This window comes from Halichoerus grypus, chromosome 7 (genome assembly GCF_964656455.1).
Source record: "Halichoerus grypus chromosome 7, mHalGry1.hap1.1, whole genome shotgun sequence".
Lineage (NCBI taxonomy): Eukaryota > Metazoa > Chordata > Mammalia > Carnivora > Phocidae > Halichoerus > Halichoerus grypus.
Genome location: NC_135718.1, coordinates 97,537,237 through 97,560,593, shown reverse-complemented (window position 1 = coordinate 97,560,593; position 23,357 = coordinate 97,537,237). Strand labels below are relative to the sequence as shown.

General features: G+C 45.5%; 1 long non-coding RNA gene across 1 annotated transcript; it reads left to right on the top strand.

Annotated features, from left to right (window-relative positions):
- The first annotated feature begins 13,744 nt into the window (after positions 1-13,744).
- LOC118525827 (uncharacterized) lies at positions 13,745-18,737 on the top strand. Its single transcript, XR_004912331.2, has 3 exons — positions 13,745-14,042; positions 17,100-17,304; positions 18,277-18,737. It is a non-coding gene; the product is annotated as an uncharacterized LOC118525827 (long non-coding RNA).
- Positions 18,738-23,357: the final 4,620 nt, after the last annotated feature.

Genomic DNA, 23,357 nt, shown 5'->3' with positions numbered 1-23,357 from the left:
TCTACGCCCCGGGACAAACCACAGCAGGCCAGCCTCGGGCAGATTAATTCGTAGGCTTCAATGCCCATTCCTACTCACTGAAAGCCTTATATCCTCTAAAATTTAGGTAGAACAGAATTGATTCCTTCAAGAGGAAACTCAACACGCAGTCTCATGGACCATTTAGACATTCTCCGACAGTTCATGTAACAAAGCATTCGCCTGCAAGTAAACATTTTACAAATTATAAAGTGGCCGCTTGATTTTTCACAATGAAAGGAGGAGAAATTGTTTTTGGATTTATTTATTTTTAATTTATTTTTAAGGTTTTAATTTAAATTCCAGTTAGGTAACACACAGTGTATTAGTTTCAGGTGTGCAAAGATAGTGGTTCACCACCTGGCGCTCATCACAAGTGTGCTCCTTAATCCCCATCACCTATTTATTTTTTAAAATTCTAGTTAGTTAACATACAGTGTATTTTCAGGGAGATTTAAGATCCAGTCTGTGCTAATTTAGCTTGTGTCAAGTGAACACCGTTAGATAGAAATGCTTGCTGGAAAAGCTTGAAAATTTGTTTGGTCTATCTCATTTGTTTTTGATTTTTCTGTTTGTCCTTATTCCTTCTACTTATCTCCCTTCCTCTGCTTCTTCAGTTATTTTGTGGAATTTGAGAAAAGAATCTGAGACCTTGGAAAAGATCTTGGAGTTTTTCTGTTTTGTTTTGTTTTTTAAAGTAACCTGCTCATCAGTACCCCCTGGGATGCCTTTTTTATTTTTTAATGCGGACTCTTTAGCCCTATCTCTGGAAAGTTTATTTCAATAGGTCTAAGATGTGGCCAAGGAGTCTGTACTGTTAAAAGCTTTCCAAATAATTCCAAGGACATTCCCAGCTGAGAACCACAGCTCAGTGTATGACAGGGGCTCAGCTAATCGATTTCCTCCTTCACGTTGTGTATAGGGCATGTCTATGGATCAGGCACTATTCTAGGTGTGTGGAATTATTTTTTTTTAAAGATTTTATTTATTTATTTGAGAGACAGAGATAGAGACAGAGATAGCGAGAGCTTTCAGAGCTCCCTTGAGAGGGAGAAGCAGGCTCCCCAATGAGCAGGCAGCCCAATATAGGGCTCCATCCCAGGACTCTGGGATCATGACCTGAGCCGAAGGCAGACGCTTAACCGACTGAGCCACCCAGGTGCCCCTAGGTGTGTGGAATTAATCAGAAAACCAAGTAGAAAAAATGCCTGCCCTTTTAGCATTTATTAAAACAAAACAACTTCACCCAGAGTTCTGCACTGTCCACCAACTCAGTTGCACCCATAAATTGTTACTCCTCTTGCAAATGCCTGTGCTCTGGTCATAAGGGAAGTGAGATAAAATCTGGAAGATAAGTGCACGAATCCTGTATACAAAAATCATTAATGGGGCGCCTGGGTGGCTCAGTTGTTGAAGCATCTGACTCTTGATTTTGGCTCAGGTCATGATCTCAGGGTTGTGAGATCGAGCCCCGCATCAGGCTCCCCGCTGAGCAGGGAGCCTGCTTAAGATTCTCCCCCTCCCTCTGTCCTTCCCCCTGGCCCCCCACAAGAAAAAATAAAAAAAGAAATCACTAATCATTTTTCCTCCGACCCCATCCTGTCTTCTTGCAAAACTTGCTCTCAACTTTTTCTCAGAACCGTTGCTCCCGCAGGTCCTGCTGAGTGGGGCCTGAGTCACATGACTCCTGTGGCCAAACTGCTTAGACCAGGGGCAGAAAAGCCGTCACGACTGGGCTAGTCTAACTCTTCTGGGCCTTTAGATATGCACTTAGAAAAGTCACAGGGGTTGCAAATTCAAATGCCTGTTAGGGTCAAATGGGTAACGTAATGAATGAGGCCGACCAGGTGTAAGGAAACGAACCGCACAGCTTCGAAGCACAATTTCACCTGACCTGGGATCTTGGGGTCAGGGACCCTGCTCTGAATTGAATATGTGTCCCTCCAAATTCTTATGTTGAAACTCCAATCTGCAGCGTGATAGTATTCAGAGAGGAGACCTTTGGGAAGTAATTCAGTCGTGAGGGTGGAGTCCTTGTGAATGGATTAGTGCCCTCGTAAGAAGGAACAGGAGAGAACTTGCTTCTTCTCTCTTGTCCCCTCACCATGTGAGGAAACCAGGAAGAAGGCTCTCAGCAGAACTCGACCAGGCTGGCACCCTCATCTCAGACTTTCCAGAGCGTCTCCAGAATTGTGAGAAGTCAGTGTGTGGTGTGGAAGCCACCAATCTTCTGCATTCTTGCGACGGGCGCTGGGACTGAGGAGGACAGGTGGGGGACTGAGCGAGAGCCGGGAGGCCGGAGGGCCCCTGCTCTGTGCAAAGGGGTGGCTGTTAATTGGCTCCAGCCAGATGCTGCCACGCGTGAGCCCCGGTTTCCAGGTATTCTGATGTTTACAGAAGTCCCCAGTTCAGGTTTGTGTATGAAATCCCACAATTTAACAATGTTGAAATTATCTTACATTAAAAAAGTTGTGTTGTCCGTGACAAACCCAGGGCTGGCCATATCGGCTAGAGAGCACCAGTTTGCCCAGTGTGCTTGGTCTGGCCAGCGTGGGGGAAGCAGGACGGGAAGCGTGGTGAACGGGGCCCGCGGCTGCCTCCGGAGTAGAGAGAGCCTGAAAGGTGACAATGGCAAAAACAGGCTTTTTTTTTTTTTTAAATGTGGTAGAAGGACACACTGGTTCCTGACAGCCTTCTAGTTTTTATTCCAGTCCGTTGCTTCTCAACCTGGGGTTCTGTACGGTCCTGTTTCTTTATAATAAACCACCTTTTTATCCACACAAGTTGCAGCTGTCTGTTATCTTTTTCCCAAAGGGCAGTATTATTACTAAGCGTTAGTGTAACTAATAGTGACTCTTCTACGTGTCCGTTGGTTTGGTATCTGTCAGGCACATCCCGAGTTATTGAACTAAACTGATGTTCAGCTAGTGATTGCCAAACCTGGCTGTGTATCAGTATCACTGGGAGCTTCTGGAAAAGTACACATCCTTCTTGTAAGCAAACGCTGATGCATAGCAAGGCAATCACGGAGACGCCCAGTCCGCAGCAAGGAAAGACTTGGTTTGGGAGGCAGCTAAACGAGGAAACTGGAAGACAAGCCTCCAATCTGCCTCTCCACAGGAGAGTCAGGGAAACTTAAAGGCAAAGGAAAGAAGTCCGGGTAAAAAGTTGCAGCTGTGCTCATTAGCTTGTTAGTCCCATTGACCCTTTGGTTTCACTCTGATCCCACGCCAGACCTACAGAATCAGTCACCAGAGGGAGAGCTTGGAGACTGTATTACAAGCTCTCTGGGTGACTTGGAGGCAGCCAGTCCAACTCTGGTCTGGGAACCAGAGTTTGGGGGTACCACCATGAGACCACCGTCAGGTGTGGACCACACCTGAGCCTGAGTGGGCTGCAGGTGCTTAGTTATTTTTTTAAATTTTTTTATTGTTATGTTAATCCCCATACATTACATCATTAGTTTTAGATGTACTGTTCCATGATTCATTGTTTGTGCATAACACCCAGTGCTCCATGCAGAACATGCCCTCTTTAATACCCATCACCAGGCTAACCCATCCACCCAACCCCCTCCCTGCAGGTGCTTAGTTATTTAAAAAGGATCTCAAGGAGACGCCGGCTTCCAAGTTATCTTATGTTGTAATTGAAAAGTTTTGCTTCTTGCCCCTTTATCCTTTCTTGAATTGGAGAGCAGGTTGAGAGCAGGAGATCCCGGAGCCGCTTGGTTAAATCCCATGTGGGAATTACACTCTACTCAGAATTCAGGACCTAGATCCCCGATAATGTTGAACTACTATATTTTCCAATATATTCTGTTTTGAAACTTGATGGCAATTGTTAATAGTCAAGAAGCATTTATTGAGCACCCACGGAAGACCGAGCTTTAGTATTGTAATAAAGATTACAGAACTCAATATTATAATAACTGTAGAAATCACGATCTTGGTTTTGTTAAATAGAGCTGTACTGAATGTAGATAGGACATGTCTGGAAGATAAGGTCAAGGGCAATATTATTCTAAGATCTGAGATGGAAATTTATCTCAGAACTGAGGTCTCTTTGGTGCTGTGACTCTGGTCCTTGACCCCACCCCAACCCCTGACTTCCTGTCATGATACATGAGCATTGTACTTACCATGGTCTTCAAGGCCTGCAACCTCCTGGTTCCACTGCTCTGTTCTTCTTGTGTTTGCTTTGCTTTTTCTTGCCCTGGACCCTGAGAGCCCTGCCTCGTTGCTTTTGGCCAGCACACAGGAGTCTGACGTGAGCCTTCGTCTAGCTCCGTAGGCTCTACCCCAAGGCTTTGCTATAATTTCCCACTGTTCTGTGCGGACCTAGCTGATGTTAGCACACCTTCCCAAAGCCTTGGCTTACACGAAGGACTTAAGAGTCATCACACCAGTGATCTCTGGCCTTCTTCATCCCACTGAGGACTTTTGGTTTTACATTTCCAAGGCTCTCCTGAAAGTGGTCCCTAAGCCCAATGAAGAAAATTGAGCAGGATTAGGTTGTACTGTTGGAAGAGGCAAGAACTTCAAGAAGCAGTAGCAGGAAAAAGATCGTTCCCTGGGTTAGTGATGTGTTAGAGAGAAAGAGAGACTTAGTCTATGAGCCACCATGGTAGATGGTATTTCAGCTTGCTAAATATTCCAGTTCCCTCCATAAAGGGGGCTATGCATTGCCATTTCACTGATGTCAGGCTTGGCCTCAAGACAACCTTTGGCAAAAGAAATGTGAGTGACGTAGCCATATGGCCCCTAGTGATCCCCACCTTCTGGTGTCCATGGCCTTGTGGAATCCCCTTCTACACTGAGTCAGGGCTGGCCCTTGTGATCAACAGAATATGGCAAAATGCATGATTTCAAAGACGAGGCTAGAAAAGGCATAGCAGCTTCTGCCTTCCTCTGTAGGATCACTTGGTCCAGAAAAGGTCATCCACTGTACCATGAGGACACAAAAGCAGCCACTGGAAGAGATGCATGTGGAGAAGACTCAGGCCCCAGACAATAGCCTTGGGAGTGCGCCATCTTGGAAGACAGTCTTCCAGCTCTAGACAAGCCTTTGGACGATGCAGGCTCAGCTGGACTCTCACTAGAGACATCGAGAGAACCACACTGCCCGAACTCCTGACCCACAGAAACCAAGATAATAAATGGCTATAGTTTTAAGCCACTATTTTTTGGAGTGATTTGTTATAAGCAATAGGTAGTTAATACAAGTATGAGTAATGTGGGTTGTTTTGCACAGTCTGGAAATATTCAAAGCCAGCTTGTGTTTGCCATGATCTCTGTTCTCTCTATCATGATGCCAGCTACGTTCCACAAGAAGGTTGCTTCATCAATTCAGGTCCTAGAGTAAAAGCAGCGTAGAGCTCAACACGGCTGATCCAAGAGGGATGTGATGCTCGAGCAAGAAAGAAATCTTTGTGGTTGTCAGCCTTGAGATTTTAGAGTTGTTTATTATCACAGCATAATCCAGCCTGTCCTGGCTGATACGGCTACAGATTGTCCATATTCCAAGTTAAATTCAAACTGTTTTCCACAGTTATAGATTCATGGAGGATTACTGCGGATAGAAAAGAGATCTGATGTACTTTTGGGATAGTGAACGCAGGAAAGAGAGCTAGAGCTTCCTACAGTCCTGCCCCAGTGTGTGCAAACACACAGATCAAGAAGCACTGAGCAGCCTCATAGTCAGCCAGCCCATGGTCCTGCACGTGGCTGCTCACGGGATCAGATGAGAACAGGTGGTTTTGTGCCCAGAGGTTCTGCCTTCAAACTCGGGCCCAGGAGCTGGCTGCCAAAAGCCATCCTTCCTGGGCTGCGGAGGTGGGAAAATGAAGGACAGGTGCTTTCCGAACTCAAGGAGTGCTAATAACCATTCAACACTGCCACGTGACGGTTTATGGGTGAGTTTGCAAAAGTCCAGATATTATTGACTTTACTGCTAATTATATCCTCGTAAGCAAGGAACCAGCTGGAGGAAGCAGAGAGAAGAGTTCAAACTCATTTGCAAGGTTGCATGAGTTTTCCCAGCTTCGACTTCATTGCTTACATAATCTCCCCAGAGAGTAGCGTGGAGCATGGTATGTGTGTGGGTTTCTGAACTGAGAGATACCAAATAGGGGGCAAGCCTCTAACATCTGAGGACTACTACAGTGTTGGTCTCAAGCTGACTTGTGCGGTGCCCCAGGCATCCCGGATCTGGGCTCCCAGTGTTCTGGAACCTTAAGGAAAGGGCAGACAGTATTGCTCTGAGGGGCGGAGACAGCATCAGGAAGCCATTCACCCACCCATCCAATGAATCCAGTTTCTGTGGTTTCTTCTCCCAGTTCCTAGGCCTGCCCAAGCGGGGTGAGGAGAGAGATTGCATGTGCCCCTTGTCATGACTGTCCGTCCTGCTTTCCCTGCCACCTAGCCCTTTTCCCAAAGCCATGCATTTTCACTGCTGCCAGTCCTCTGGGGAGATCACAGCACCCCCTCTCGCCGGAGGGCCAGTGTTAACCCCCTGAGCCACACTCCTTGCACATCACACACTTGCTTTCTGTTTCGTCTCTTTCCTCCTCTTCTTCCCTCCTCACTCCCCTTAACCAGCAGAGGATTGGAGACAGACAAAAACAAGAATGTTTAAGCTCGTCACCTCTGGCCTATGTCTTCCATCTCCTAAGCTAAATTCCAAGAGGGTAATTGCATTAGTTATCCCCAAACCTGGCCTCCCTCCTCCTCCCTCTTTCATGGAGCTGGAGCCCAGTTTGCAAAAAGCTCTGCACCTTAATTTCCAATCTGTGCCCTCTCTGGGACCTTGCCCTTTCTAGAGACCAGCCATCCTAGTCCAAGCTGAAGCTCAAAAGGCTTTCCGAATATAACCCTTCTTGTCACACCCTCCAGCTTGCAGCCAATTAATGGCACAGAAAACTAGCTGCTGCTCCAAGGAGAGAAGGAAGAGGGGAGGAGGAGGGGGGATTAAGGAGAGGCTGGTGGGAGGCCGCACTGAGAATGGGGCCAGGCCCTGGGCTAAGATGGGGTGGAACGTGCAAAGGGATTCTTGGAAGCTGGGGCTGGACGGGAAAGGGTGAACAACCACACTGAATCGCAGCCCTGGAGATGAAAAACTAACCAGAAGGTTCATCAGTTTTCCCTACAAATTTGGCATTTTCTCCAGGGTAGCCATGATTCTCTGTTCTGTGGACAGGGCACCGGTGATTTTCCTCGGACTCTTCACTGTACCTTCTTACCTATGTCTGGCGCCTAAATACACATTGGGGTATTTGAAATAGACCCCACCCGCCCTTGAGGAGCTTCTGTCTCATTAAACAAACACCTTTGAACCTCCACTTTGCATTTTATCCCATGCACCCATGGGTGGACGATCCACAACCCCTTTTGAGGAGGGATATGTTTTTGCTGTGGGGCTTATGGTCAGAAATAAGAAATTTACTTGGTATGTGTAAACTTGTTAATTAAATATAGATGATAGATAATAGATGGATAGATAATTTTTTTAAATGAAGTTAGAGGAAATTCACTCTTTCTGTCATTAGCTCTCTATTCTGGGCTGATGGCTCTCAAAAATTTATTTTCATCAAAAAATTTATTATTTTGTATATAACAACCCATTTGCTCTTCTAACATTTGCTGAGTACCTGCTGTGTGTGCCAGGGATGATTCTAGGTGCAGGGACAGAAGGAAGAGGGACACAGCCCTGTCCTCCAGGAGCCTAGGTGGGAGGGGAAGCAGACTTCTTAACAGAAAAGTTGTGTTTGTGCCAAAATACGGCAGGTGCTATAATAGAGGCATCAATAGATTGCTATGGAAGGACAGAGACATAGCACCTAATGTCAGGATAGTCAAGGAAGTTTCCACCAAGGAGTTGACATTTATGCTAAGTTGAGTAAGTAGGGTATTTTGACACCCAGTGGCCTGTTGCCATCCAATTCTGGCGCTAACTTCCCAGAGCTGGCACAGTCCCCACAAGACCGCCCCCACTTCATATACCAGCCACAAGTTCAGGGGGTCCCCAGGCCACCTGCCCTTCTGGCTGATTGTCTATAAATTTAGGGGTTCTCACGACCACTGTAGGTCTGATAATTTGCTAGAACAACGGACAGAACTCAGGAAAGAGCTATATTACGAGTACGGTATTATTCTAAAAAATACATACAGATCAGGACCAGCCAAATGAAGAGACACATAGGGTGAGGTCTGGGAGGGCTCTGGGTCCTCTTCTCATGCTCTCAGCACATCAAAGTGTTCACCAGCCAGGAAGCTCCATTCAGCTTTGGCGTCCAGAGACATACTTGATTAAATCATTGGCCCCATGATTAAACTCAATCACCAGTCTTCCTTCCCTCCCTGGATCAGAACTAGCTCAAAGGCCCCACTAAAGACCCTCTAATCATACGGTTGGTCTTCCTGGTGACCCACTCCCATTCTGAAGCTATCTAGGGGTCCACAATGAGTCACCTCGTTAACTTAATGATAGCACAGTGACCCATGGGGCTCATGAATAACACAGGTACTTCTATCACTCAGGAAATCCCAAGGATGTTAGAAGCTCCATGCTAGGAACGTAGGGGGAAAAAAAATCACACAGATTCTTTATAACATAACAAATTTTTTATACCAACTAAGATGCTCTGGGTAGAAAACTTCATCGAATGATTAAGAGTTGCTGCAAGTGTAGATTTTTGGCCTACACTGACCAAAAACGAAGATTTCCCTTGGTCCCTATACACAGGGTAGCAGGGGAGCTTAGCCAGGATTAAAGATAGCACAAGTCACCTCTGTTTCTTTTCTCCCTTTTCTTCAGCCCTGCATCTCCCTCCACTTCTACCTGCTGTTCCTTTTCATCAGTCCCTTCAACTTTTCCTGCCTGAATGGCTAAGAGTTATGGCACAAAAGCCCCAAACTCCACTGGCAACAGCATCACAACAGAGAGTCCTTTCTAGCTGCACTCTTCCCCAAGGCCGCGAGTCAGACGTCTCACACCAGCAGCCCAGAGGTGAAATCGGGTGGCAGTCCCGTTAGCTTACATTTTACATTCTTCCAAGTGGTCACAACTCAGAAACAAACATCTGGAGCTTTTTACAGAGACTTTAGAAAGAAGAGAAAAAATAACATCCCCTAGGATCTCTGTGATGTGAGCTCTATCTCTCATCGCACTCTTCCCTTTGTCACTGGGTTCTCCCCGTCCTCTTCTGGGGGGTGGTAAGGAATCATCATTGTCCTTGCCTTGCAGACATAAGGTTTGTCCCAAAGGATGGCCATGAAAGAAAGGATTCCTTTAATGGCCCATGCACATCCATGAATTTTCTCTCTCTCTTTCTGTTGGGGGTTTGGGGTGCTATTAGGAAAAAATTATGAAAAGGAGGATAAGGTTCAAACTATAAGCAAATAAAACAAATTCTCTCTAGGAGATAAAGATTCTACATCAAAATTCCCATTCTTCCCAGAGACACTGTGAGATTGGGTGGGGAAGGAGGAAGGCTTTGTTTTATTTTCTTAAGGAGTCCCTAGACCTTTCATTTATCCATTGAACAAATACTTATTGAACACCAACTATGTGCAAGACACTATTCTAGATGCTTGGAATACAGCAAGAAATGAAATCGAAAACTTCCCTATGTGGACAGTCTCTTCAATAAATGACGTTGGGAAAAGTGGACAGCCACATGCAAACGAATGAAACTGGGCCACTATATTACACTGTACACAAAAATTAACTCAAAATGGATCGAAGACTTGAATGCAAGACCCAAAACCATAAAACTCCTAGATGAAAAGAGGCAGTAAGTTCCTTGACATCAGTTTGCAATTTTTGAATCTGACACCAAAAATAAAGGCAACAAAAGCAAAAATAAACAAGTGGGACTACATCAAACTAAAAAGCTTCTGCACAGTAAAGGAAATCATCAACAAAACTACAAAGCAACCTACTGAGAAGATATTTACATATCAAATATCCATTAGTGGGTTAATACCCCAAAAACATAAAGAACACATACCATTCAATAGCAAAAACCCAAACAATCTGACTTAAAAATGGGCAGAAGATCTAAATGGGCATTTTTCCAAAGAAGACCTACAGCTAGCCTGAGGGGTACGTGAAAAGGTGCTCAATATCACTCATCATCAGAGAAATGCAAATCAAAACCACAGTGAGATATCCCTTCACATCTATTAGAATGGCTATTATCAAAAAGACAAGAAATAGCAAGTGTTGGTGAGGATGTGCAGAAAAGGGAACACTTGTGCACTGTTGGTAGGAATGCAAACTGGTGCAGCCACTGTGGAAAACAGTACAGAGGTTCCTCAAAAAGTTAAAAAAATAGGGCACGTGGGTGGCTCGGTCAGTTAAGCGTCTGCCTTCGGCTAAGGTCATGATCCCAGGGTCCTGTGTTCGAGCCCCTCTGTTGGGCTTCCTGCTCAGTGGGGAGTCTGCTTCTCCCTCTCCCTCTGCCCCCCCCAACTTGTGCGTGTGTGTGCTCGCTCTCTTTCTCTCTCTCAAATAGGATCTTAAAAAAAAAGTTAAAAATAGAACTACCATATGATCCAGCATTTCCCCTTTTGGGTATTTAACCAAAGAAAACAAGAACACTAACTTGAGAAGATATCTGCACCCCCATGTTTATTGCAGCGTTATTTACAATAGCCAAGATATGGAAACAACCAAAGTATCAGTGGATGGTTGAATAGATAAAGAAGTTGTGATAAATATATATATAATATATATAATTTTTATATATTATATATTATTTTATATATAATGGAATATTATTCAGCCATAGAAAGAATGAAATCCCGGTGTATGTGACAACACGGCTGGACCTTGAGAGTACTACGCTAAGTGAAATAAATCAGACAAAGAAAGACAAATACCTATGATCTCACTTATATGTGGAATCTAAAAACAAACAAAAAACCTGAACTCACAGATAGAACAGATTGGTGGTTGCCAGAGGCTGGGGCGGGGGTGGGGGGCATGGAATGGATGAAGAGGTCAAAAGGTACAAATTTATTTATAAAATAAGTAAGTTATAGGAATGTAATGTACATGATGACTATAGTTAATAATACTATATTGCATATTTGAAAGTTGCCAATAGAGTAGATCTTAAAAGTTTTCATCTCAAGGAAAAAAATTTTTTTGTAACAATATATGATGATGGATATTAACTAGACTTGTGGGGATCATTTTGCAATGTATACAAATAACAAATCATTATGTTGTACCACGGAAATTAATACAATGTTATATGCCAATTACACTTCAGTTTTAAAAAAAGAGAAAAAAGAAAATGGCAGACAATATACTTCAGTAATTTCCAAGATATACATATGTCCTAGACAGTGCTGAGTTAATCACTGACAAATTAAAAAAGAAATAGCACAAAGTGTTTCAGATGTTTGTATTAGTTAAGTGAAATAATCCTGTACAAGTGTTGCTTCTCGTAGGATATTGCTCTTATTTCTGTAGTAGTTAGTTTTGGAAATGCTTAGGCCTCCTTGTTTTTTAAAGCTGAAATAAAAATTTATAGTAATTACAAGAAAAAAAAAAAAGGAAAAACTCCTGCACTGGTGAAGTTTACATTCCTTTGAGGGAAGAAAAACAAACCAAAAAACATATAATATGGCAGGTGATGGTAATTGTTATGAAGAAAAACAGACCCCGTTAAGCGATTAGAGAGTGATGACAAGGAGTGGATTACAGGGATATCAAGACAGCCTCCCTGTGAGGTGCCATTTGAAGTGAGTTGAGGAAGTGACAACATTGAGGAAAGGGAGTTCCTGGGAGAGGCAACAAGTGCAAAGGCCCTGAGGTAGTCCCTACAACAATGCTAGAGAGTCAGTACTACTGTCGTCTACCCTTTTTTTTTAAATTCTTTGCTTCTCCAGTTTCCTCACCCTCTTCCCCCTCCCCTTTTTCCAATCTTTCCCACAACTTCTCTTCCCTTCCCTTCCCTGATTTTCTCCTTCTTCACTTAACATCAGCCGCATCTAGCACTACCTGGGAGTAAGCCCAATCTTGTCCAGGAAATGCTGAAATTTTTAAAAGGTGGGGGAGAAGAACAGAAAGAGAAAAATCCGTCTCACCGAGTGACACTCCGTCCACATGTAGCCACCATGTGCCCACAACATGCTGCGGAAAAAGCCCTTCCCTGGCTCTGGGCCACCTGCAGAACCATCTTCAGCTCTTCAAACACGCGGCTGCCTTCTGTCAACTGTCAACAAGGTCTCCTGGCGGCCCCGAGGAGTCTGGGAAGCAGGGCAGGGCTTGGAGAGGAAGGGACTGCAGAGAACACATTTCTCTGTCAGCAGCCGAACTGAAAACTCACCAGGGTCTGCCGTGACAGATTTCCTGGCCCAGGAATTGAAATCAGAATGCTCAACTGCTCAGCTACTTCTGTGATTGAGGAAACATAACTTGTCTCGCTTGTATACAGTTTCAGAAAATGCATTACATTCTGTAAGAGAAAGAAAAATATCTCTTAACAATGGCATAACAGGGGCGCCTGGTGGCTCAGTCGTTAAGCATCTGCCTTCGGCTCAGGTCATGATCCCAGCATCCTGGGATCGAGCCCCGCATCGGGCTCCCTGCTCAGCGGGAAGCCTGCTTCTCCCTCTCCCACTCCCCCTGCTTGTGTTCCCTCTCTCGCTGTGTTTCTGTCAAATAAATAAATAAAATCTTAAAAAAAAAAACAAAACAGTGGTATAACTTCCAAATCCTCTTCTCTTTAAACTTATGCCAGAAGATACACCAGGATTAGTTCAAGAGAAACTCCCATTCGCATGTGTAAAGATCAGCGCTGCTGAGAAACACCCGTTTCATTTGTTTCCTCTTCTCCATCCTCCTACCCCGGCCCCTCCTGGTCTCATCTTCACTCCACCAAACCCACCCCCATCCCGGGTCACTCCCGCTGAGAATCCCACCAGCATCCCCTCAGGGTGGGCTGCACTTTGTGTCTCCGCTGAACCCTCCTCACATTTTAGGGTGACAAGGCCTTTCCATATGCCCCCCCCCGCCCCCCGCTAGCCTGCAGGCCCCCGTGTGTCAGCCTTCTGGTCTCTCTCATCCCCTGGGGCTCCAGTGCGCCGTGCAGGCCCAGAAATGGTACGTGACCGGCTGAGGGGCTGAGCAGGCCTCACTTCTGAGGGAGATTTGTAGCCCCGCCTGGGCTTCAGCGCTGAAGCTCTCACGCCAGCTGTCGTAGATTTTCTTGAGCACTTCTTGACCTCGAAGACTGTGCTTGGTGCCAGCGTCCGCTCAGCGCCTGCCTCCATCGTGATCCCCGCCTCGGCTTTGTGTCTTGTCTGATGTACGCGGAGTTGGCGTTTGCAGAGCACTTGATACAAAGCCCGACTCTTGAGTTAGCGGTCCGTGGTAAGGGGTTCACTCCCGGCATGTGCGGAAGCATCTGCCAGAGTTGGAATGGTGCCTGGAAGTCCTAGGTTATTCACAGGTCACAGGAAAAAAGGGAAGGGATGAAGGAAGAAGAGGGAAGAACGGAGATGATTTAAAAAGGAAAGCTGGAAAATGACTTCCTTTCTTCTTTCACTCATTCATGGATTAGTTGAATAAAACACTTCCTGAGCAGAGATGCGAACTCTGCACTGAGCCCCCGGGATCCCAGGCGGTGCCCAGGATCTAAGGACTGCAGGAGGGAGCATGCGCATGTGGGCGTAGGCCTCAGCGTCTGCGCCCAGCTCCCCTCGCGAGCCTGGGGGATAAGCCTGGCCCAGGTCACACAGCTGGAATGCCGGTTACCACGGAGGCCCCAGGGCGAAGAGGAGGGACGGCCACTCTGGTATCATCCAGCAGCTTCCAACCTTCTTTCATCCTGGCCCAAGCTGTGGCCCTTCTTCCAGTTGCCAGTACCACCCGCAGGGGGCCTCCCGTGGAGGGAAGAGGAGCAGCTGACCCCGGGGGGCTTCAGGCTGAAGGTGGTGCTCGCCGCGGAGGAGGAGGAAGTGGGCCCTGCCTCACGGCTGGCCAAGCAGAACTGCCACGAAGAAAATTATGAGGTGAATTAAACTTTAATTTGATTTTTATTTGGTTCCAGCAACCAATAAAGGGACAGCAGTTTTCCCAAGTCCTGTCAGCGGTTGGAGGAATGTTTTGAGAACATCTGTTTTATTAAAGGCAGCAACAATAAAAGCCAATCCCAGATTTGTAGAGGAGCTGCCTTCCAAGGCCCCCCGAGCACTTTCACTGATCTTGTCGGCGGCCTTGCCTCAGCAGCCCCAGAGAAACGTACTTGTAATTAAGCTTAACTACGGAGCTCTCTTGCAGACCTCCCCACTGCTGCCTCCTCAACCGCCGGGGAACCAGGAAAAGGGGGGGGGGGTGGGCAGTTGGGAGAAGGAGGGAGGGAGAGACGGAGCAGGAAAGAGCCGGGAGCCAGCTCTCAGTCCTTCATCAGCCTTTATTCGGAGCTTGCTGGGGACTCAGCACCCAGCTGCCTAGCACCGCGTGCTCAGTTTTCAGCGCTTAGGAAAATATAGAACGATGTGTAGCCACCGGGAAAGCGTGGGAAAGCATTTCTGGTTTGCATAAAATTCCACTTACCTGAAAGAATAGAAAACACAGAAATTTCTTATTTTCCCCCCAAGAATTTTCTTTTTCCCCCTTCCTCTTGCTGAAATGCCTAAACTGTTTAAAAAATAGACAGCATTTATTCTAATTACTTGACAGAAAGTATGTATTACAACAATTTCCAAACTGACTGTAGTTTAGGCACTGGAAGTGACGTGCTTTTACGTGTAGAGGCCAAATGGGATACACAAAATACTGGATATCCATGCAGTGGAATATTGTTTGACCAGTAAAAGGAATACAATACATGTTTCATGGTGAATGACCCTCGAAAACACTATGCTAAGTGAGAGAAGCCGGTCACAAAGGACAACACATTAACTGCCCGAGATAGGAAACGAAGTGTTTGGTGATGGGATACATCTTCAAAACACTGCACTGGATGAGCAAAGTGATCGAATGCATATGCACAGAGTGGGGGTACACATCTTCCTACACCTGGGGCGAAAAGGGGTACGTGGGGCTGGGTTGGAATGATGGGCAGGGATGAGGGGAAGGGTCTTAGATGGGTCTGTGATGGTACTAATGTACCACAATTGAAGGGTTTGATTACCTTCTGAGGTTATTAAAATATTGCAGAAAAGATTCTCAGAAAAGGAGCTGGGGAGATAAACTCTCGAAAGAACAATATAAGGCAAAATGTAACCAAGAATAATGTTTTGCTCAAGTTACAAGTCAGTTGGGAAATTCAGTCACTTTTTTAAAAAATTAAAATTATTTTTTCTATTAAAGAGCAGTAAATAAATTAAAAATATCAATAAATGTATTTCTATTGTTTTTTTTTTTTCCCCTAGCCTTTTTTGGTTGTTTTTAAAGTTATCCTCACAGTCCAACCCCGTATTATAATACACATTTTTCAGTTCAAGTTATAAGAAGGATTTATTCATGTTATCACAAATTCTTAATAAACATCACATTCATCAGGCAACTTTCTTAGTATGTGTATTGTTAGAAGGGAACAGATTCAAAATGACTGGTAATAAAAAAAATCATCTACACAAAAAGCGAGGCGAACTTTGATTAATCTGGATACTTAGAGAATTAATTCTCATTTACAGAATAAGTCTCTACCTTAAGAATTATGCAGTGTTCTAACCAGGGAAACAGGAAATACAATTAAAAAGCAAAACAGCACAAAGGTATCAATATTAGCTTTTCTTCACCAGTCTCTTGGCAACGATTTTTTAAAAACTGTTCTCAGGATGACGGCAGATACGGAATGGAACAAAGAAGTCAATTGGATTGTTGAATGAGGTTGTTTTAAAGTCACAGCTGAAACAATAGTCTTGAAAGGCAAGGTACCAGAGAGTGGAAAGGTTTTTTTTAAATTCCAAAAGCTGGCTTTGAACATCAGAAGCCGAACGGGAAGGAAGCTGGGCAGAATATTTATCCACAAACCACAGAATAGGTAGGAGTGCATGACAGAATAGGCTGCCTCCTGAGAATTGTTTATTACTCAGATAAAGAGCTCAAAACAGAATGTAAATCAACTTTATCACTATGAACACTATTTAGTTCAGTTGGCACTTTTTTTTTTGGTAGCCAGACTTCCTTGATGAAGGGAACAGTGTGTTGATTCACATGCTAGCAGAGCATCCTTCTGTTGCAAACCAGCACTTTGAGGAGCAGGATGGAAGAGACAGTTTTCCATTCCAAAGCAGGAGGTGAGAGAGAACTGGTTAAGGAGAACAAGAGAAGACACCACTGTGGTGCTTCCCTGTGGGAACGTTTGGAGTCCTGACCACCATCTCTGCACCCCTCTCCTTGGGCTTCATCCCAGCAACTGGGTGTTGGCCAAAATTGACAGACACCTCTGATAGGTTGGGGCCTGAGATGAGTAAGCACTCGTGCCTTGCTCCCCAAGGGGTAGCCTCGGGAGGGGGTGAGGCTCTTAGAGAAAGACATCTCCCACCAGCACCCGCGATGTGGAATGTGCCAGAGCGGTGGTCACCACCTCACAGCATCTTAAAGACCCTGAGGTCCATGGGGGGAGGAGAAATGTTGTGAGAGGGTTAATAGATACCAGAGGCCTCGGGTTGGGATGAGGAGGGGCCGGAGTGGTGAATCAGCGCCGGCCATCTACTGCGAAGGTTGAGAGGAAAGTCACAGGGCCGTGATGGCCTGCAGAATGGAAGGCAGCTGTGGGGAAAGGTGTCCCCCTGTGCCTCGCCTCAGTGGGGGCACTTACCTACTCTTCTTATTCCCTCCATTACCCAAAACTTAGACGTGCTCTCCCCATTCCCCACTGGACAAGGAGGGGAGCAGAACCTTGAGTTTACCAAGTATTCTTCCCTCACAAAATGGCTGATCATCACATTGAAAGTGAGCAGAGTGGGTAAGACTAGATGTTCTACATTGGTAAAAGTGAGGGCTTGATCATAAAGTTCAGTTAAGAGGAAACAAAAGTACATTTCTGTACTTTCTAGGCTGTTTCAGTCAGGGGCGGCTAGACTATGCTGCAATATCAAATAACCCCCAAATTCCAGGTGCACAACTCATCTACCTTGGATCAGCGAGAGCTTGGCTCAACATTGTTCTCACTTCAGGATCTATGCTGATGGAGCTGGAACTGGGCCATTCGCCGGGCACAGAGCTCTGGGAGGTCCCAGTCTGGTGGTGACATACACCACATCTAGTACTTCCAGTCACAACTCATCGGCCCGAAAGGGTCACAGGCCCTTGTGCAACCAGGTGAGGATCAGGAAATCTGTGTCCAAAGGGTGGAGGTCTGAGAATATTTGATGAACATCCCATGTAGGTAAAATCCTTACCCACTGCATGATTTAGGGCTCAAATACAAAAACAAACAAACAAAAAAACCCAAAAACAAAAAACCCAAAACAAGATAAATACAGCATAGCTGTTTAGAGCATAGAACCTGGGGTTGAATTTTGCCTCTGCTACTTGCAAATAGTGGTAAGATCTTGTCTAAGTGACTTAAAACTCTGTGACCCTTAGGGTTTCCCTCAGGGGGGAATATTGTATAAATTTTATATATTATATAAAATATTATATATTATATAAAATTATTATATAAAATAACTTCCTGGCACATAGAAGTGACACAACAAATAGCTATTATTTTTATCTTTTTTGTTATCATTTTGCTTCTTTCTTTGTAATCCCAATTAAGTAAGTGTTCTAGTTAGTTGAATTTCAGCCAGTTGAAGTGTTATTTTCTTTTCTTTACTTTTTTTTTTAGGTTCACTGTCTTTTAAAAATACAGTCAGATACTCACGGATATTTGCAGCCGTAGCCTTTGGGTCACTCTGACTGATGACTGATGAATCCCCATCCTGGAATGGCTGTCTGCCGTTGGGTAGAACCAGTGGTCAGGGACTCGGAGTTTTGTGGGCTTCATGGTTGGTTGTAATTGGGAATGACTGGCTGCCCTCACCAGTCCTGACAAATGTGAAACTAAGTAGAAACAAAGCAAGAGAGAGAGAGAGAGAGAGAGAGAGAGGAGCAAAGGAAACATAGCCACCCATTGCTACTGTGTTCACCTTAAACCAATATCGACATGGTCCACAGTTAACCCTGGGAGGGTTTCCACCAGCAAATGGTCCTGCCACTTCTTTAGAATGAACCCAGAGAGTCTGCGTGCTATATTTTTTTTTGTATACGTTTTTTAAAAAGATTTTATTTTATTTATTTGACAGAGAGAGCGCGCACAAGCAGGGGAAGCAGAAGGAGAGGGAGAAGCAGGCTCCCCGCTGAGCAAGTAATCCAAGGCGGAACTCAATCCCAGGACCCTGGGATCATGACCTGAGCCGAAGGCAGACGCTTAATGACTGAGCCACCCAGGCACCCCTATATTTTGGTTTTGAGTATGAAAAGGTCCCCAACAGAAACGTGGAAATAGCAGTACTGTCCATTTCCAGTTCCCACCTGCGTGTGCCGGGCTGTCAGCCAGGGCTATGGAACAGGGAGAAAGAGAAGAGCTTCCCCTATGGCAGCCGCGGTCCACCTGCTCGGACCACTTCCCTCCCCCACTCCCTCTGCAGGTGGAGGAGACACAGGCCCCAACTCACACATCACTGTACACCCTCCCTCCTTTCGCCCTTCTCTTCTCAAGGAAGAGGCTCAGGTTTGGGCAGCAATAAAAGGAACACTTCTGGAAGGCACATTTCTCCCAGAGTCTCTGTTGTGTGTGTGTGTGTGTGTGTGTGTGTGTAGAACAAGCCCTGTGTATTCTTTTTAATCACTGGGGAACCAGGTCTGGTAGCTGAGAGCAAAAAGCTAGACACTGACTAAGAGTAACCATAAAGGTGAGTAGGTTTGGCCCGAGGCAGAATGATGCTTCTCGTAGAGATACGCACTGCTAACCCTGATTATGTTGCAAACTAAGCTCAGACAGAGACTGAGGACACTCCCTTCCTGTTTGTTGTGTCACCAGGTCACCCATACCCCAAAAAACACCAGGAATAAGACAAAACAAATGTCCAGAAACAATTTTTTCTATAGACAAATCCTCAGTACACATTCTGCCGAGAGAATAAAAATGTCCTTCAAGGAAGGACAGCCTCAGAAATTGCATTCTCTTTCAAAATTAATTTTAAAACCCCGTGGCAGGGGTGGAGAGAAAATCCTCTAGCATACCTTATAAAACACAGGATAAGGTCAACCATAAATAGCGGAGTCCCTCTCCTAACTTGGTTTGAAAGAAGAGTGAGACTGAGAGGAAGACACATGGAATAAAAGACAGATTTCACAAGAAAGGGAATGCTGAAATTAATTAGAGGTACCTGCCGAGTGAGAATTTAGACCTCCCGGAGGACACAGATGTCCTCCATGAATCCTGTCTGGAAATGATGTTGGAAAGGTGGGATTCCAGGCTGCTCAGAGGCTCTCTGCTTTCTCGGAGCAACAGAGAAGAACCAGGGAAAATTCTTCAGGTTTACAAGGTGAAGCCTGGAGTGAGCAACTATTAATCAGGAAACCAGTACCTGGGTTGACCAGCAGCCTTGGAAATCACCTGGATCAAGAGCAAAATGTGTGGACATATGTGTGCATTTGTGTGTGTGTATGCATGTGATCATTCACAGCTACGTGACGAAGGAGGGGCCTGAAAAGTCCTTGATACCAGAAATGGAACCTAGCAGGCCCAGGCAGGACCCAACCCCACTGAGATCCCATTCCAAAGGTGCAGGAAAAGGAGGGTAGTGTGGGAAAATCTTTTCCTGGCCCGCCCACTCAGGGTAATAGGATCTCGGATGCAACTGTTGGTTGGGTCCAGTTAGGTCGGGTATCTTTCGACGCCACCCAAAGGGTTTTGTTCGCCTGTGACTTTCTGGAGGCAGCAAGATGATTCGTTGAGAGTGACTGTGCCCACACTCTTGGGATTTCCGGTGGCAGTGCGCACACTGCACTCTAAGCATCAAACCAAACGAATGAATGTATTCTTTTATAACAATGATGGTTTGAAATGCTACTTTTTTTTTTTTTTTTTTATGATTCTAAAAGTGACCCATGTTCTCCAGTGCGGTTTTGGTGGCAATCCTCCCTTCCATCTCTCTCCAGCTTGGTAGGACAGATCAGGGGTAGCCAAGGGCCCACCTTTACTCTGGCGCTGATGATGCCTGTCTTCTTGGGTTGGGTGACTGTGCATCGCTTCCTGATCCTCTGATGCACGGAGCTTGTTTACCTCCCAGTTCTGCATAGTGGGGGTCACTCTCTCTTCCAGCCTACGATGAGCCTTAGCGGAGTCCCTACGGAGGTTTGTGACAACTCTTTGGAGACACGTGCGACACTGCAAGGCCCCGTGCCCACTGCGACGGAAAGAAGAGGGAGACACTACTCCTCACTCACCCTTTCGTGCAGGATGCGTCAAGTGCAGCCCAGGTCTGGCACCTGGAGGACCTGGCGGAGCTCGCTCCAGCCGGAGAAGCAGTGGGCAGAGGCCCCCCAGCTGAGGGCTGCCCTTTGGTGCCCACCTGGCTGTGAACATCGTGAGGAGCTCCCTAGGTAGTGGGAGCGACAGAGCAGGGCAGTGGCAGGGGTCGCCGAGGGGTCTCTTCATTGGCACACGAGAACTCTGTGGGAGCCCCCTAAAGGAACGGGTGCGGCAGAGGAGGGGTGCAGGATGCAAGACCCACAATAGCAGACTGAAGAGAAATACTGTTTATTTCTGCTCATGTGACCCTGTCTTAGCCTCCAGGCCCATGTGGCTTTGGATGCAGACGATCACATCAGGGCTTTTATAGAAAATCTATAATAAAAATATTTTATTCTCTCTGTAATTATTTTAGGTCCCCTTTTTAAATGTAGAGTCTTCCTCAACCATATTTTCATTGAATATAGAAATGCAAAATAAAGCTGCAGAGCCACCTGGGTGAATCCAGAACAGACCTGGGTCCAGCCATGACTCACAAACACTGTGAGAAATTAATCTTACCAAGGTCCTGGGGGTGATCAGACTCGGTGGCTTTGACCCACACTTTACAGAGCTCATAAAATACTGATGGCAAAACAAAGATGCCCTTTTATTAATGCACATTTAGATCTATGTCCACCAAGGTGACTAGGTACCCCTGACCCTTGAACTACAAATTCTCTTCCTGAGGGGAAACTACTGGGGAAGCTCATTTATAATCAGAAGCATTCCAGGTGAGCGTGGAGTCAGAGAAGCGTAGGGTATGAGATTCACCTGTTCCTGGCAGGGTCCGAGCTAGCCCGAGGCGGCTGTCTCCACAGCAGGGATCCACGTGCAGATCAGAAGGCCTATGGGACATCATCATGAATCTGCTGGAATGAGAGGGGGTTCCCTTCCAACTCTCCTTCTGCCTATCACATCACTTCTTAAGGGAAGCAAACCAACTTTCCAAAAGCCAATATACTGGTTTGCTAAAAGTCAGGTACTGAATCCTCAATTTGCCGAGGGAATAACTTACTAAATTACTGATTCACCAAAACCCTGCTTCTGTTCCCTACTTCCGGAGCTTGTCACAGACGGTTTGTAGGACATCACTTCAGTTGTCTTGGAGGCTTCGTTTCCAGTGTCTGTTTGGTGTGGCCCCTGGGAGCTGCTTCACCCAGCAACCCCACTAATGGTTTGTCAGATTGGCCCGGTTGAGGGCTGGTTTGAAATGCTACTTTTTTTGTGTTTTCTAATGTTCGATCTCTACTGCGCAGCATTTTATATGTTAACAGGTGAGCTCACTCTTCAGTACAGCCTCATGCCTTCTCTAGTTTTGAGGCCTCATGCATCACCTGGATTTTATAGGCCACACACCTAAAATGATATAGAGAACTCCTCACATGAAAAGGATTTTGCTAGTCTCCGCATTTGTTATGGATAAGCAAAATTAACAAGCAGACAAAAATCTTTGTTCAAAAGACTGATGAAGTCAGCAAAAATAGGGAAGGGCACGTTGGCATAAAACTGTTTAAAGGGCAAACCATTTTTTCACATTTATGACATTAAAGTGGAAGGAGTCTGAAATTTGAAACATGCGCAAAATATCTGATTGAGCTTATTCACGAGGCCATGATTAAGGATAATAGGAAAGACAATGGGCTAAATGCACTTGCAGAGAGAAACCTATCTCATTATTTATCAAATCCTTGACACTGCAGATGTGCACCCTGCACGAGACTTGAAGTGTACAAGATCCTCTCAATACTTGGTGACATAGACCCACAGGGCCAAGTTCACCAGCACGTGGCCAGCCTCAGGGCCACAGCTGTAGCAAATTGACTTGTCCTGAAATCGCCCTGGTTAGCTGTTCTAGAGGTTATCAGATTTGGCAGTTTGGGGTAAATTAATCATTCAGCAAATTAATTTTCAACGTGTTGGCTTTTGATGAATTGGTCACTGAGTGACTTATCTTTTGGTGAATTGGTGTTTGATCAATCGATTTTCATGAAATTTACCTCAAGTTCTTTGAATTTATTACCACCATCATTTAGGTTAGCATTAAATCTCTAGTCTTAGGCACTTCTAGCTCTTGAAGATGACTTTTCGCAAATCCCCGATTGAACCCTACTGTGTTGATTTTGTAGTTTAGTCTGAGGAAAAGCAGAGTTTTCGTTTCTGGGGAAACAATGTCACTAACACACATGCCTGTACTGTTTATCAGTATTTGGGTCTCTGGTTCCAGGATGCTACTGAATTATTCACACATACACAGCGTTAGGGCATGCGATCTTATTGTAAATAGTTTCCTGGGGTCTCCCCAGACATTGATTCTCAATGAGGGTCACACCACTGGGAGTATTTTGGAAATTTATGGGGGCAGTTTTGTTTGTCACAATGACTGGAGGGTACCAGTTGATGTAGGAAAGACATTAGGGTTCGAAGCCAACGGCCAGGACAGAGTTCTTGAGACGTCTTTGGTGCAAAAAGGTGATTTTATTAAAGCCCGGGGACAGGACCCATGGGCAGAAAGAGCTGTACCGGGGTCATGAGGAGTGGCCCATTATATACTTCCAAGTTGGGAGGGGGTTAGGGATAGCGTAAGTCTCTAAGGAATTTTGGAAGCAAGGTTTCCAGGACCTTGAGGGGGCTACCTGTTGTTAGGAAAACATCATTTATTACTGTCTCAAAAAACCTGAGTCATGAGACCCTTCAGACGTATATCGGTGGGTCATATGCTTGGGGGCTGATTGCCAACACGTATCTTGGGGGGCTTAGAGATAAAGGAAATTTCTAAAGGAATTTTTATGTGTTAAAGTAGACTTACAGGATCCTGGTGTGGGGCGGGTGGGGGTGGGTTGGGCTAGGATTGCCTTTTGGCCCTTAGCAA